Genomic DNA, 18,010 nt, shown 5'->3' on the forward strand with positions numbered 1-18,010 from the left:
TACAGCTGTGCCACTTTGCTGCTCAAAATGAAAAGTCTACATGATGTAACAATGAACTGTATTCTCTGTGGTTAAGTTCCTGACAACCGGTTTCTTCAGAACAGAGTTCTGATATTCTCACATCTATATCTGATAACTTTGGTCTCTAGATACCTTACGCGTATCCCTGGAGCGTACCGCTCTGGCTTGTTTCTAACGATAGCGTCTCTGCCCCTTCTCTGTATAGCATCCATCGGACCCCTTGTAGTCTGACCTATATCCAATTCCTCTGTGATCTGTATCCAAATATAGTATTCTAATCCTGGTCCACATCTTTCCAGTGCGGAGTCACCTTCGAACCGTCTTCTGTCGCAGATCGTCTATGCCCTTGGTTTCCTATCTGTAGGGCCTCTATAGGGCATAGACCTCAAGGACAGAACGCTGTATTTAGAGATGAGTCATATTGGACACTGAGTTGGTTCCTTTTTTTTTTTTTTTAGCATGTTCTTGTATAGCGCTGCTAGTTTTACGTAGCTCTTTACAGAGAGATTTTGCAGGCACAGGTCCCTGCCCCGTGGAGCTTACAATCTATGTTTTTGGTGCCTGAGGCACAGGGAGATAAAGTGACTTGCCCAAGGTCACAAGGAGCAGACACTGGGAACTGAACCAGGTTCCCCTGCTCCAAACTCCGTGCCAGTCAGTGTCTTTACTCACTGAGCCACTCCTTCTCCCTGGCTGTAACATAAAAACCAAGGACAGATCAAATATAAATACATTACTTACACATAAACTTTCTGCACTATATACAGTGAAGCTCCTCCACTTGACTCTCCAAGGAACCTGACTCCAGAACATTCAGAGGCACCATATATGCCTTCTAGTGACATAACTGATCACACGGCCTACAGGGGGAGTGGTTTGAATTATGCCAAGTCACCCTGTGGAAAGGTTACAGGAATAGGGTGTCACCCTGCGTGGGCCCATACCGTTAACCCAGCAGTCCAAGATGCCCTTTTTTTCTCCAAATTCTAATTATTTATTTTCTAAATATGTGCATTATACAATCCTCACAATGATAAGCAATTAGTTAAGTTGCCGATCAATCGGTGAAGATTTGGCTTGGGGGTTCACTAAATGAGACAGAGACAGACACCTTTTAACAGATTGGCTTTCTAAAGTGTGTTATGCACACAAGTGTCCCAGTATTGCAGTTGAGATTGATACACGATCTCCAAAACATGTGCTGTGACTTCGTATGACAAAAGAAAAAGTAAATGGGTCTTCATTGTGGGCCATTGGAGAGGATAATTATGGTTCAGCGACTCACGTCTGCGTTGCCAGGTAGTGTTACCAAGCACCCTCTTCCTTTTGATCCTGTGACAAAATATAGAACAGTCTTTTTGGGTGAAGAATAAAGGTTTGGACTTTGGTAGTACAGAAATTAGCTCTTTAAAAAAAACAGGTTTTATTGAAAATAAAAGAATTAAGCAGTCCTGAATACCTGAATAGGTCTCAGTGGTTCAAAAGCGTTCTTTTATAAGATATGCAAGCCTAGGTATCAGTGCTTTTTACATTTTCTTTTATAAACAACACACATGAATTTCCACGTCTATCCGTTTGTAAACCACTGTTGTATTGCTTAAATTGGATTTATTATTATTCCGGGCAAAGACGTGCAAATGAATATATAGAAAGGTTACTTTAGGTTTAAAAGCTTTTCAAATCTAGGCCACAGCATAAAGGAGCAATCCAAGCAATTTGTTTAAAAAAAAAATAGTTTTTACATATTTATTTTTAAGAGGATATGAAGTTTGTGGTCATGTGCCTATGACCCTACTGTCAATGTATCTGTTTTTTTATTGTGTATATGCCATAAATCTCCAATAAAGGAAAAGATTGAAAAAATAAATAAATTTGTTTTTACATTTTTATTTTTAACACAGGATTGAAGCAGGGGGTCTTCTGAGCTGAAGCAGGGGATCTCCTGAGCTGAACCCGCTAATTTCACTGTTTCCAGAGACGCAGAACTCCAAAGGGGGCACCGACAGCTCGGCGATGTTTAAAGCTCCGTCACGCGGGCCAATACGAAGCCGCACCTTATGACATCACGGCTTCCTATTGGCCCACAGGGCGCGGGAGCTTTGAAAGTCCGCCATTACCTGAACCCTGCGGCACCCCCTACAGAGGCCTAGATCCGTGGAAGCAGGAGGCCCCCAGAGCTGAAATAAATGGGGTTCAACTCCAGGGATCCCAAGTTTCAATCCGATGTTAAAAAAAAAATACAAAAATTGCGCTCTTGGATTGCCGCTTTAATGAGCAAAACAAAATAAAAAAATACATATGTGGCAAATTTTGCTGCTTTTGGGAAACATAAGTTAACCACTCCATCCAATCGCATACGTGAAATAATGCATATATAAATTGAAATATTTTTTTTTAATCCCCATGTCCTCATTTGACTCCTTTTATATTGAAGTACATGTTCCACACTCTCTGCAAAGCAGTATTTTGTTGGTAGCAATGGATTAACTTCCCAAATTTGTATTTCTACCCAATGTATCTATCTCCACTGAATGATTAACACCTTAGCTTGCCAAAAGGCCTTGCAATGAACAGCGTGGCACCAGAAGCATTCGCAAGTCCAACAAGAACTTTTCACTGCAACATTCTGAAGAATCGTTTAAAAAACAAATTTCTCAATTTGCTCGAGAGAGGTATCTACCATCATTTACAGGCCCTGCGGTTAGTAATGTGTTTTGGGATCATTGTTTTTTTTTTTACAATGACATCAGCAGATTCATTTTTCATTCCATTTTTTTCTCTTTAAATTTGATTTTACATTCCCTTTCTAATCACGAGAACAATTCTTTGTTACGGTAACTAGTACTTTTCTACTACATTTTGAAGGTACTGAGACCCTAGATCCCAATTACAATGCTGTGTTAAACCAGCAATACTACATTCCACCCCCCCCCCCTTTTTTTCTTTTCATATGTAAAGTATGTGACAATGTATAATTAATTCTGCATTCTTACCTAAGCTGGCAATAGTTTGGTGCTCCTGCTCCAAATGTGTAAAAATCCTGATTGTATGCCCAACGAAATGGCCACCTTCTAATTTTGTGCTGCAGTCTGAAATGCTGCTGCCATGTAACATAATATTACTTAAGTGTAACAACAACGGGTATGTTTGTGATACTTTGTTGCCAAAGGGCAGAGCTCAAAAAAGGTGTGTGCAGGGCCTGTTTCATAAGAGGAAGTGCATAGGACCTTCTAAATGGGTGCTGTAGAAACCAAAGAATGATCAGTACATTAAGAATGACATCGAGTTAAAATCCGAACAAAAAAAATGCAGACTGTTGCATTTAATACTACAAAACAGATTTAAAAAATAAAATTAAAAAGAAAACAGGCTTTTTCACGTTTTGCTGCTTTAAAGCAGCGGCCCAGTGTGCTCATTTAAAAAAAAATTTCAATGCTGAATTCAATCAAGGGGTCATTTATAGCTTTAGAAAGGAAAGGTATACAGGGATATACCAAATAAGTAAACATGGGAAGGATGTTGATCCAGGGAGTAATCCGATTGCCAATTCTTGGAGTCAGGAAGGAATTTATTTTTCCCCTTGTCACTGGGGTCTTTTGTTTGCCTTCCTCTGGATCAATATACGGCTATAGGATAAAGTAAATATACGGCTATAGGATAAAGTATGTCGGGTTTTTTTCAACCTCATCTACTATGTAACTACGCTTTTTTTTTTTAAGCTGAGAATCCCCCTTTTCCCGATACTTACCATTTTTACTTTGTATGTGTCGTTTAATTTTCTTTTGGCGAAAACATGTTAAGCCTACAACCACGTCATGGTAAAAAAAACCCTTTCAGCAGGTTCCTATACTACCAATTTTACACCGATTTGTTCTTTGTTTTACCAGTTTTAACTGTACCGCACACAGCACGTCACACATCCCATGCTATTGAACACCATTGTTTTTCCCCTCTTTTCTCTATGCCGTGGAGGAAATACAAAGGACAGTATTACATTGGTAGTGTAGGAACCTGCTGGAAGGGTTTCCCTTGACGTGGTTGCAGCTTAACATGTGTTGGCCAAAAGTTTGAACTGAATGACGCATACTTATGGGAAGAAAAAATATAGAAATGAATCATATAATTTGTCACATTGGGGCTGCTTTGCTTACTATTGTATAACTTCCAGAACAAAACAAATTCGAATGATCGACAAATAACCGTTTGTTCAGTTGTGTAATTTCAAGTACTTCTTTCCTTGGAACCAATCAGTACACCAATAGAGGATACTTACCAGGACCCCTTCCCACTGTCTCTGCACGTTCCTCCTACTTACCAATTAGATTGTAAGCTCTTCGGGGCAGGCACACCTTTTCCTAAATGCCCCTTTTATGTCTGAAAGCACTTCTTCCCATTGTGTTATTTGTATTTGTTATTTATGACTATCACGTGTGAGGCGCTATGTACATTAATGGCGCTATATAAAGATATACATACACAACAAAATTCAACAGATTAGGGGGCCTAGAACAATACTTAAATATTCCTCTATAGAAATCACAGGAATGTGGTCTCCCAAAATTCAGCTAGTACTTGATGTTCGCTCCTTGTCATCTTCCAAGCCTCGCGTCAGTTTCTTTAAGCACATACAGGAAAGTTTATTTTCTAAGATACTTTGATTTCATTGGGAAAGCTACACACTGCTTTGGAAGTCAAATACAAGCTTTTGAAGTAGAGAGGACAATAAAAATGCCTTTTTATAATACCTCCATGACTCACTTTTTGAAAACAAGCCAAAAGCTAACATGGAGCAGTTTGCCATTTGAAGATTTTCATAATTCAGGATCAAAAAAACTATTTTCTTTACAGGGCTTATTCAAAAATGTAATCCTACTTTAAATGTACTCCACCTGCACAACACATTTGCCTAAGACGAGCAGCAAAATGTAAGTGGGCGCTATGAAGGGGAATTCAGATTCTCATCCTGGTACCAAACAAATGAACATTTCAGGTGTTAATCATTCAATGCGTCTCGTCTTTGCAGGAGCAAAATCGCAGTTGCGGAGCATTCAATTTACAGATGACAAAGGGCTGGAATTGGAATTACAAGAGATGGGCGAGTTTCCAAAATTGTCACATTTCCCCAACCCCCCCCCCCCAAATCTATTTTGCGGTGTAAAACCCACAAACGGATTTGGTCGGTTTTAATCCGTGTGGATAAAAAAACTGCCATTGGATACAGCCCGCGGACGGATTTGTAGAATCCAATCCACGGATTCAGCGATCCGTTGGCAAATGAAGAATCCGCTAACAGATCGCTGAACCCGCAGATTGATTCTACAAACCCGTCCATGGGCTGCGGAATCCGGAGTGTATCGGTGATAAAATCCGCGAAACGCAACGGGCCCTTTTTAAGATTGATCCGCTGAAATCTGCGCACCAAAAGGAACCAGACGATCCGCTCTGGATTCAAATTTTAAAAAATGTGCCCATCTATAGTAATTACTGCAGGAATGGCAACGATTGATTTAATCGTGGAAAACGATGTTCTTAAAACCTTTTTTAAATAAAGCATTTTGAAACAAAGTTGCAAAGTTTTCGCTTCCAACAAAGTATCGGAGTGTGGTGGTTACAATTGAATCTTCATTTCTCAACCCCACTAATATTTTAATGAAATTCATTCACCCTTTCTCCTAAATAATTCTGAGCAGAGGAGGCCACTGGCATGCAGCAAGAAACGAAAAGGCACAAGTAGAGGATGGTACCATGTTAACCTGGAGAGGAGAAGGCTTGTGTGATATAGATCGTTATCTATATGCAGATGTAGAGATACATGTATCTCTAGCTCCCAAAAAAAGTAAGGTAGAAGTGATGCATTTAACAGCTAAATGATATGTAAAAAATGTAACCTTTCAGGACCATGTCTGATTGGGACCCAGATAGTCAGGAAATCTTGCACCTCTATTTAAACATTAGTCATTATATGCATGACATCTGCTCCCCCCCCCCACCTCCCTCTCCCGTGTCTCAAATTACACGGTTGACATTAAAATAAATATTTCATTAATATTGTATTATTCAAGGTCTCTGTTTTTGTAAAGGCGTAAATCTGCAGGGTTTCAAAACACTCATTCACATAATAGCTTCGAACCGGCTAATAAGGTAAAGGTTGAGAAGAGGCATGCGTTACTGGTACTGTATTTACCAATATCTATTACCAAGTACATTTCCCACATAAAGGAAGTTTTTCAATCAAAATTGTTTTTTAATCTCTTCCCCCACTGTAAAGTACCGCTTGGACTGCCTCTAATAGGAAGATCTTACAATAAATTCTTATAGCTGTATAGTATAGAAATGTACATTTTTGGTGTAGTTATCTACATACAGATAATGGAAACAGACCAACTAAGTCTGGGGCGGCCAACTCCAGTCCTCAAGGGCCACCAAACAGGTCAGGTTTTCAGGATATCCCTGCTTCAGCATAGGCGGCTTAATCAGCGGCTCAGCTGTAGACAGCCACCTGCGCTGAAGCAGGGATATACTGAGAACCTGACCTGCTGGTGGCCCTTGAGGACTGGAGTTGGCCAGCCCTGAACCAAGCATAACCAATGCTTTGTATGGTGGTCCCTGTGGCACTGATCCTTCGCCTTCGCACCTACCACCGCCTCCTGTATTGAAACAGTTAACACAGTCCCCATTATTAATCAGCATTTGCAAATGACCTGCAGAATAGCTGGCACTTGATCATTGAATCTAGTTTTACTAGCTTTATAGAGATCAAATACACGAGAAGCCAGCGAGTGCAAAGCTGCTGTTTAACAACCAAGTTTCACTTCTAATTATTTTTGGGTCGTCTGTTAATTAGGTGTCAAAGAGGCTGCAGTTCAAAGGCCTGGAAGATAACCAGCCAAAAGACTAGCCAAGCTGTCTTTTAGCAAAAGGTGATCGGGAGAGGGCATGGGAAATCCACTTATAGCAACACGCTGCTTCTGTTACTGGCAACATCAATTTCAAAAGGATGTCAAAAAACCAGGAGACACTTTGCAAATTCTCTGCTTTTCTGATCGCACTGGAGCAAAGCGAAAAGTAACCAGCAGCATTTGTATTGAATTGCATTTAGACCTAAAAAAAATAAAAAATAAAAAAAACCCACATAAAAGACAGTTTGTAAAATGATGCCAATAGATCTAAAAGTACCTATGCTGGTTACAAAATAAAATCTAAATGTTAACATTTATTTTCACTACTCTTCCTGTTGAACGGAAATTTGTATGTGAACAGACTAAATAAACAAAGTCGATTCTTCTACACCTAAAAAAGGAGCCTTAAACGCAGATATTTTGAGCATGACCTTGAAAATTAAATGTACCAAGCATAGAAATTGCTGCTGCAATATCAGAAGGGTCATAATAAAGCATCAGAGTACAAAACCACATATGGCAATCTCACGTTATTACTAACATAATATACATTTAATTTTTCCCTTTCGCCTTCTAAATTTCCCCCCAAAAAACTGAACATTACAAATAAAATATATCATTATTATACTGAATCATTTTTATGGTAAGGTTTGGGGGTTATTTTCTATTAGTAAGAAGTTAAAAAAATTGTGGGAAAATCCACACTAATCTGAATTAGGGAAACAGAAGACGCGTGTTGTGGGGGTGTATGCCAATGAATTGTGCTAAACCATTATCACATCAAAACAGTTATTCAAAGAACGCAGAGGAAAGTACAACTGGTCTTTTCAGTATTTCCTTTTTGTGGATAGCTTGGGCAAGTAAAAACCTAAGTTTATTAGAGCATAGCAAGACCCTGCCCATTTGTTAAGACGTCGCAAAATCTAATTAAACTCTTCATTTAGGTCAATCAATCCATGTGAACAAACAGCTCAGGCATTTGAAGAGCAGAAGTGGTAAACTATTTACAGACTAACTAATTACATATTATTCATTGTTTTCTGCAATCAGGAGATACATTTACAGCACATTACGGTACATGCTGTACATTTACAGCACATTACGGTACTTGCTGTACATTTACAGCACATTACGGTATATGCTGTACATTTACAGCACATTACGGTATATGCTGTACATTTACAGCACATTACGGTATATGCTGTACATTTACAGCACATTACGGTATATGCTGTACATTTACAGCACATTACGGTATATGCTGTACATTTACAGCACATTACGGTATATGCTGTACATTTACAGCACATTACGGTACATGCTGTACATTTACAGCACATTACGGTACATGCTGTACATTTACAGCACATTACGGTACATGCTGTACATTTACAGCACATTACGGTACATGCTGTACATTTACAGCACATTACGGTACATGCTGTACATTTACAGCACATTACGGTATATGCTGTACATTTACAGCACATTACGGTATATGCTGTACAATCTATACAAATGAGCACTACTACTAAAATAGATAATAGCGGGAGCATTGTAGACTGAAATAGGAGGCGTTTGAGAATGAAAAGCAGACTATTTTCTGACTTAACCACGTGCACAAATGGAGGGGTCTTCAATGCGTCGAGTTTAAGTGCACGACAAGAAAGGCCTGAAAACGCTTACATTTGTTTCAAATTTACCTGACGTGTCAGCAGATGTCCTGCACATATTGAAATGCCTCTATTCCAACACACACACACACACACTAGTCCAACAGTGCCAAGCCTACAAGCTGATCCTTCCCCTCTTTATGTAGCCTACTTGGCCAGAGAGGTAAAACCTGGACCCTTAGAAAGAAACCGGGGTTGTTGGACCAGTCTGGGTTCTGCTCAGTGCACCAGGTCTCCGCTCCCTGAAGATCTAAAAAAAATAAAAAGCTACAGAGTTCTTGGACAGGATGGCATGTGGGGAAGGATTAAAAAGGGCCTCTTGGACTTTTGTAACAAAAATACATTTCTTTCATTTAAAAACTCAACAGAAAAAAAATTCAATATTCAGAAATAACGAAATTCCAACAATAATGCCATCTCTACAAACTTCACCCACCAAGAGGAACCTGGACAGGAACCCGGACAGGAACCCAATGGTAGCACTAAACTTTGAGGGGCAGAGATACTACCAACGTAAAACTCCTACTAAAGCTTGGACTAGATGATCCTCCTTATTTGTGAGAGTCTGCGCTTACTCAAGACCTGTGGACACTCTAAAGCTGGGGCTGCGCCCCCCCCCCGCCTGCTTTCCTCCGTTGTGTGCGGCCGCCCCCCCTTACCTCGTGCGGCGGTGGGGTCGTGTGACATCATGTGACCAGCAGCGTCATTTGACGTCACGTTACCAAGGCAACCGTGACATTACACGACCCTGCGGTGTTACCATGGTCACGCGTCCTGAAGCCGGTTGAACCTCGGTAAGTAGAGGTTGCAGGGCCTCGTGCGGGTCCCCCCCCCCTGCATTTAATTTAAATGCCTTGGGGAAGAGCGCGGGACCTTTGCAACCGCCCGCGCTCCACCAAAAAATCTCGCATCCCCAGTTTGCGCGCCGCTGATCTAAAGTGCACTTTGAGTGCTATCCACCTGCTGTCTAATTAGTCCTCTGGTTAGCTGCCTTAATCTGCATTATGCTGGCACATCTGTAACTGCTCCTGTCCCTGGTGCTTCCCCTGTGGATCCATTTCACTAGATAAGATCTTCGTACTCCCCCGATTGCAGAATGGGACATTTGGTTGCGGCCGTTTTGCAGCGACCGAATGGCCGCCAGGGCTTTGCCGCAACTCATCCCACGCCTCCACAGCAGATCCGCCGCTGGAATCCCAGCCACTTCTAAAAGGTAAGTGTTATTACTGTTTGTGGTTGGGGGATAATTTAAGGGGCTTTAGTGTAAGGGCACAAGGTAGGAGGTTTCAGGGTAAGACACTTACACCTTAGTAGTGAAGTGGCAGCATGGCGAGTCTCGGCGAAACGCCGGCGGGCATTTGGTTGCGACCAAATGTCATTGACCATAGTCATACACTCTTAACTACCTCATTTGCAAAACCCTCTACAAGTAAGGCACATCCCAAATGATTTAACCACAAACCCTATATTATACCTATGTTATTATTCTTGTCATAATACAAAGACTTCTAAACCAGGGAGTAAACAACTCCAGTCCTTAAGGTCCACGAACAGGTACCATTTTCACGATATCCCTGTTTAAGCACCGGTGGTTCAGTCAATGATCGAGCCACCTGCGCTGAAGCAGGGAAAGCCTTAAAACTGGACCTGTTGGTGGCCCTTGAGAACTGGAGTTGGCCACCGCTGTTCTAACACAGTCACTGAATACATCACTTCCTTGTTACAGGTGAGGAGAGGACGCCAAGCCACTGCAGACCTGCCAAAGTGAAGGACGCCACAGAGGTTTACTCGCAGGGGACGAAATCACCATTGGAAGCGGTCAAAAGAGGTGGGTTACATACGTAGGCTCCTATTCTTTCTTACTTCCAGAAACTTGGCAGAGATAGGGAAGGACCCCAAAAATCGATCGGGTTAAAGGGAAAATAAATAAATAAATTTGTTCTCAACCAGCCAATATTTTGTTTTTCATTTCTCATGGTAAATACATTCTTTCATTTTTTCTATATTGGCACATAAAGGATTTTAGGCTACGTTGCGCCCCCGTTTTATCTTTTGAGGCACGGTCGTTGGAGAGGTGTCGTTTTCCGGTTTCGTGGGGCTACAACAACAGATTTCCTTTAGACTCGGCACTTCAGCAGAAAGAACTTTGATATGTCAGTTTTTTATTTTTTTTGTAATATCCGATTTATTTTACTGTTTTCATACACAATTTATTCCCTTGACCATGTTCGTGTCATTTTAGTCACACGGTATTATCTTTGATTATGTTTGAATATTGCGATCACATTTGAGTTTTGACTATTTGGATTACATCTTATACAAGGGATTCATTTTTCTCTAATGATGGTACTTTCCACATCATCCTTAAAATAGGTCAATTGCATTCATTAGAACCCCCAAAATAGGGAATCAGACTTTAATATCTGCGAATAGGCGTTTACGCAGCACATACTGTAGATTTTCTTTTCTTTTTTTTCATTATTCACTGTTCTAAACCTTACTTTGAAGGATGCTCCATTTATTCTCTCATTTTTCAACACATTTTTACTTTCCTATCCTAATGATCTACCTAGCAGTCACTAACAAGAACGCTTCCTTAAATCAATTACTGCCAAGTATGAGCACTTGGTAAAAGCAATCTAATATTTTGTAGCAATTGTTGTTTTGCTGTTAGAAGCTCTTTAAATATTCAATAAATTGCTTAATTAAAAGATGCAGCGTAACAGTAAAAGAAAATTTACCCCTATTTTAAAAAAAAAAAGGGGAGAAATACAGCTTCCAGGACATAACCATACTGTACAGAGTTTCCCAACCAGAGATCAGCATTGTGACAGCAACATCTCCTGGGATTAGGGCGGTGCTAACAGGAAAATAGACAAATTACTTAGAAAGGGATTTAAGCCCCGGATTCAGCACTCCCTGATCCTCTGTTATTTAGTAATTTATTGGTACAAGTTCATAAATTAATAGGGCCCCATAAAGGAGTACTTAACCCCTGTATGTTATTTTAGAGATGACAGCTGCACTTTTATCATGTATTAAATAAAAATAAGAACACAAAGGAGAATATGGCCAGCAGCAAAAGTAGGTACAAATGTGATTACAGAGCACAACTTGCTTATAATTATAAGTAGCAGATACAAAAATAACTATTCAAATCTTAAATAATTTCGTGAAATAATTTCCCATTGGTCAACAACCACCAGATCTATACCATGCAAAGAGAATCTGTCCACAGTCTTATTTATTTTTAAACTGCAACCAGAGACCAACAGGATTCTTCTACCTTTTGCCTCTTTCACTGGGAATCCTCATTGGAGCGGAGGGGGGGTGGGGGGGAAGGAAAGACAATCCGCAAAACGGAAGGGCTTCAAAATATCTCCAGCACAGAACTACATCAAATGAAGTCATGTTTTGTGCAGTCCTAACACGGGGAATCCACTTGCCAAGACCCGAAACTATCTAACCAAGGTACATATGCATGAAGTGCAGGTACGGGTTATCGCAACGTTCCAGCACGAACTCCTATTCAAGCCAATCAGAGTGGACACCAGAACGGGTGCGATAACCCTTACTGGCACTTAATGCATGGGCCTCATACTCTAGCACACGGGTGCGCAAACTGCGGGGCGCAAGATATCCAGGGGGGGGGGGGAGGGAGGTGCGCGGCGAATTGCACAGGCCACGGTCTTCCCCAAGGCATTTAAATTAAATGCCGGGGGATCGTGAGGCCTCTGCAACGTCCCTTACCTTGTCTTCAGTGACGCATCGCCAAGGCAACTCGGCGACAAAGGACGCTGTGGGGTCACGTAATGTCACGTGACATCACGGTGTCATTTGACACTGAAGACAAGGTAAAAAGGGGGAGGGGCGTGCGAGCAGGTAGGGGGGTGCAGTGGGGAAAGTTTGTGCACCCCCTGCTCTAGCAGGTAGACAAGGCTGAATTAGGCTAATCCAAAAGGCATATAAACATAATTTGCTGGTAGTCTGTCTAATGAGGTTTGTTTTAAAGCGTTTTTTTATTATATCATCATAATACTTTTTGACCTATGCTCAGTAGGAAACTTTTTTTTAATTTAATTTATTTATTTTAAATTGGAAACACTTTTGCACCACTCAGTAGTAACATGTCAAATAAGGTAACTTGCAATAATAAGACCGTCCTAAATTGTCAAAGTGAAAATGAAAAACAAATAATAAAGCCTCTTTTGCTAGCAATGAAAACTTTTACAAATCAAACATTTTTTAGATAATACAGTTTATTTTAATAAGAGATTGATTTATTCATATTGGTATTAATATATAAAACAACATAAATAGTACTACTATTTAAGTAAGCAATCACCTCCCCAAAAAATATATAATATAAAAAATATATTTTGTAATTAATATTATTGCACAGTTGTACGTCAATCCGGAGACAACTCGGTTTTCAAAATGGCCACCAGCCACCCATTAGGAAGTTGCTATGTAATTTTACATGGATGCCATAGCGTTACTTTCTAATGGCTGCCATAGTGAAGCCGACCCTGGTTGTTATAGTTTAGACCAGGCCTGCACAACTCCAGTCCTCGAGGGCCGCAAACAGGCCAGGTTTTTAGGATATCCCTACTTCAGCACAGCTGGCTCAATTAGTGGCTCAGTATGACTGAGCCACTAATTGAGCCAGCTGTGCTGAAGTAGGGATATCCTGAAAAACTGGCCTGTTTGTGGCCCTCGAGGACTGGCGTTGTGCAGGCCTGGTTTAGACTATTGGACAAGTATTCTAGTCCAGGGGATACAATATCTTACGAACCAGGACCCCATGGAATTCGGGCTCACACGATTCAGCCCAGGGAGGAGTACTATTTAATCTGGTAGTTCTGATTGGCCGGCAACAAGTAAATCACTGGTCCTAAGGATGCATTGAGAAAAAAATACCAGACTAACAAAAATATAACAAACGGTATCAAGTGCAACAGTAAATTAAAATAATGTGCACTAAAATAGGAGAGAATGTAAAAAAAAAAATCCAAATGGGGAGATACCGAGTAGATCACCCCGCCTGACGCCCACTGGGAGGCAAACTCGGAAACCATCCCAGTGGACTCGGCGTACGTGTACTCTGCCCGGATACGGGAGTGCACCAGCGCTCTGAACATGGCCACGATGTTTGTTGGGACCTCCCTCTCCAAAACGCTGATTCCTGGTCTTATAAATGGCTAGCTTAGCCCAATGCCAGGAGCAGGTTGATGAGGCGATCCCTACACTGGGCACCCAAAAATAAAAAGGTTAGGGGAGAAGTGCAGCCAGAACTGCAGGAGAAGGCCCCTCAAGGAGGATAAGAGGGGCTGCAGTCTGGCGCAGCTAAAATAAATATGATACATGGACTCCCACTCGTCACTGAAGGGGCAGGTGGCGGGGGAGTCAGTGAAATGGGCCAAGTACTCTCCCGTGCTCAGAGTACCATGGAGGACTCTCTAACTCAAATCCCCGGCGGGACGAGGAACCAACTCTGAATAGACTTCCCTCCACCGGTCCTCTCGCCCTCGTTTGCAGAAAGTACGAGCAACAAGGGCGAGGTAGTGCACTGTATGGAGCACAAGAGAGTACAGGCCTTTCCTTGGCATGCCGCAGAAACATGCCAGGGACATGTCCCCCAACCTGCTGAGGTTGGGGTCGAGAGGAGCCCGAGGGGGTTGCCGTGGCTTTGGTGGCATGCAAAGATCCGGAGAGCTGGGGTTGATAGGTGGGCAGGGCTCAACGGTCTGCAATACCCCCTCGATGAAGGTGCGCGAGTCGGGGTGGATGGCATCTTTAATATCCTGGATCAGACGACGAGGGACACTGGCAGTAGGCAGACTCATACAGTGCGTGAGCACCTCTGCCCCTACCCAGTCCCGTCGTTCGTAGTCCAGGGGATCCCCGACTCTGGGTCACCCGCGCCATGATTAGTTGGCGGCAGATATAGGATGAATCCAACATCCGTGCCCTCACTGCTGGACTAAACAGCAGGGGCTCGGCGAGGAAACCAACCCCCACCGCCGCCTGTCCTTTCCTTTCCTTGTCGCGGAGACCTGGCTCCATGCCCTTAGTAAGTCCCGGTAGTATGCCAGCAGCACGAGAAGTCTCTACCTAACCCCTCGGGCTTGATGATAAACAGTTGCCGGTCATACCCCATATTGCGCAGCGAAAGAAACTGGTCGTCAGCTGGCACCACTGCGGAGATGGATCTGTGAATAGGTATCTCTGCAGGTATTGGAGACGGAAAGTGTGTATCTGGGAGCGGAGACACTACTCCCTTTCCACCCTCCTCCAGAGGGAGGCACGCAACACCCGCAGAGACCCAATGCTTCCGAATCCAGAGAAAGTCCAGCAACGTCCTCTGGATCTTGCTGGCAAATTCAGGGGTTGGACCCATGGCTATCAGCCGGTGCCACAGCTGACTGGCCACCAGCTGGTTGATCACCAGAGTCCTTCCCCTGAAGGAAAGCATTTTTCGACAGATACGCCCACGACCCCAGATAAGCGATGACTTTCTTCAAGATCACTGAAGTTTTCTGGGGCCGGGTTCTCCGCAGCAGACAGGTAGACTCCCAGATACGTGGGAGTATCATTCCCCCACGAGACATTACGAAACATGGGGGGCAAGGAGTTTACCTGTAAGGGACCTACCAAAAGGCCAGAGTTTGGACCAGTTGATCTGAGCTGAAGAGGCCGCGGTGTAGACCTCTTGGCATGCTTGTGCCCGCTCCAGATCAACTAGGTCCTGGCTAAGAGGAGCACGTCATCAGATAGGCCGACAGGACTACCCGCATGTCGGGCTCCTGCAGCACCAGCCCGGTGAGCCGCCGCCTCCTCAATAGGCAGAGGAAGGACTCGATGGCCAGCGCGTACAGTTGCCCGGACAGGGGGCATTCTTGATGTACTCCCCGACCAAACGCCATAAGGTGCCGTCAGGGACCAATTAATCTTCACCAGACACTCTGCAGAGGCGTACAGCATCTGGAGAAGGCCCACCCAAAGCCAAACGCCTGCAGGTTCTGTATGAGGTATCGGTGATCCACCCTGTCAAACGCCTTCTCCTGATCTAGGGACAGGATGGAGAGTGACAGACCAGTACTCTCTCTGCGCGTGGTGCAGCAGGTCCCGGACCAGAAAAACGCTATCATGAATGCTCCGGCCCGGGATAGTATAGGACTGGTCGGGGTGAATCACCTCTGCCAGCACAGACTTGAGCCTCAGCGAGAGCGCTTTGGCTACGATCTTATCCGTGCTGAGAAGCGAGACCAGTCACCTGTTAGAGATCTGGCGGAGATCCCCCTTCTTCGGCAGCAGAGACAGTACTGCCCGCCGACACGAAAGGGGCATCTCACCGGTCTCCAGGGCTTCGGCCAGGACCTCTGTGAAATCGGGTCCCAGCATCTCCCAGAAAAACTGGAATAACTTCACAGTCAGCCCATCTAGCCACAGCGCTTTTCCGCGGGACATGAGACGGAGGGCTTCAGAGAGCTCGGCCAGAGTCAATGATAACGCAAGCCGCTCCGGAGGAGGAGGGAGGGAGAGATGAGAAGAAAAAAAGCTCTAAAATTGTAAATGGAGAGAAATCTACCCGGTTAATGGCTTACTACTTCCATATAACTAGCAAATATTATTCAACACTTTCCTCAGGAAATCTCTGAACAAAGTTGAAACTTGCGAGCATATCACTTTCTATAACTTCCCCGCTAGTGCAACATCCCCATATACAGAAGGACCTGCTTTCACAATTCACAGCCAAAGAGCCCTCCTCTCTTTCCAGCTTGGTCTTCTAATACAGGGGTGGGCAACTCCAGTCCTCAAGGGCCAACAACCAGTCAGGTTTTCAGAATATCCCTGCTTCAGCACAGGGGGCTCAAACAGTGGCTCAGTCATGATTCACCTGTATTATTCACCATTGCTGAAGCAGGAATATTCTGAAAACCTGGCCTGTAGGTGGCCCTTGATGAGGAGTTGGCCACCCCTGCTCTGATAGAATGCACACTTGTGGTTACATATCGTGGGGCTGATCACTCTGGCCAAGTGTAGCCAAGCAACTTAATATGCAGTTTGATTTTCAGGCTGCCAACCCATAACTTGATTTAAGTGTTTAAAAAATTCAGAAGTTAACGGTTTGCGCCGATCATGATTATATTTCTCTCTGGAAGCCAATCACAAAACAAAGCGGTTTACAAAGTTTCTAGACTGATTTCTATACAGACTATATATATATACAGACTATATATATATATATATATATGTCTATATATATATATATATATATATATATAAAGGCTTGTCATAAATAGTATGATTAGCAAGAACATTATTTGCCCATTGAATCACTTGTCAAATAAAAGAGTAAGACATGTCACAGGCATCAGTAACAATAACAATTGCAGATGTCAAAACCTGCAAAGGCCCGTTCCTTCTACAACTATAACTACGATTCCCAATACATTTTAATTCACATTGTCATGTCAATATAACTTATTGTACCTTACCCTAAATATTTAACACATTAATGTGGATATTTGTGCTGTAATTCTGAATATCAAGTACAATTCCTTAAAAAATTTTTTTAAAAAAACAACACACAACGATGCCCACTGACTTCAAATCTTCCAGCCAGGGCATTATTAGCCAGTAATGCCCTGTTCTTCAGGGACTATTACTTAAATAGAACTAAATGACCCGTGCTTATAGAAAGATAAGTATTGAACTATATAATGTCAAGTTATTAAATTAGACTGTAAGCTCCTCGGAGCAGGGACTCCTCTTCCTTAATGTCTAAAGCACTTATTCCCATGATCTGTTATTTATATTATCTGTTATTTATTGGATTACTACATGTATTACTGCTGTGAAGCGCTATGTACACTAATGGCGCTATATAAATAAAGACATACAATACAAGTTAGATGTAGCACTAGGCCTTTTTGTCTTTCATTTTGTTTATAGGGCTTGGTATCTCACAAATATCATACATAAAATAAATAAAATAAAAATGCTCAGGAAACGGACCAGGAGTTTGAAAAGGGTAGCAAAGGAACAAGAAAATACCAATCCAGCATTGTGGTTTCATGTGAACTACATACTATTTTTTTACCATTTACAAGGAAAACCGTGATACTGATATACTTGGTTTACCAAATTGCGCTAAACTACTTGTGATCACTTTAGCTCCTTAGATACCCTTGTGCTTTTCCTGGTACGGCACGAGTTTGTACCCTGGTGTCTCATGCCTTATCTGGGATGGCACTTTGGCAATTTGTCCTGACTTGAGAAATGACCGAGTTTTTGGGTGTCATGGACATAACAGGAACAGATCACTTTTACTATTCACATCAGTGAAAAAAAAGTAATGTGAACACTAGCAGCAATCACATGGTCCTAGGGCCATGGGTTAATAATACAAAT

General features: G+C 42.5%; 1 protein-coding gene across 10 annotated transcripts in view; it reads right to left on the reverse strand.

Annotated features, from left to right (window-relative positions):
* The window catches only part of DISP1 (dispatched RND transporter family member 1), a 148,150-nt gene that overhangs the window by 33,378 nt on the left and 96,762 nt on the right, over nt 1-18,010 (reverse strand). The window lies entirely within an intron of this gene.

Source organism: Ascaphus truei, chromosome 4 (assembly GCF_040206685.1).
Source record: "Ascaphus truei isolate aAscTru1 chromosome 4, aAscTru1.hap1, whole genome shotgun sequence".
In the NCBI taxonomy this organism is placed as follows: domain Eukaryota; kingdom Metazoa; phylum Chordata; class Amphibia; order Anura; family Ascaphidae; genus Ascaphus; species Ascaphus truei.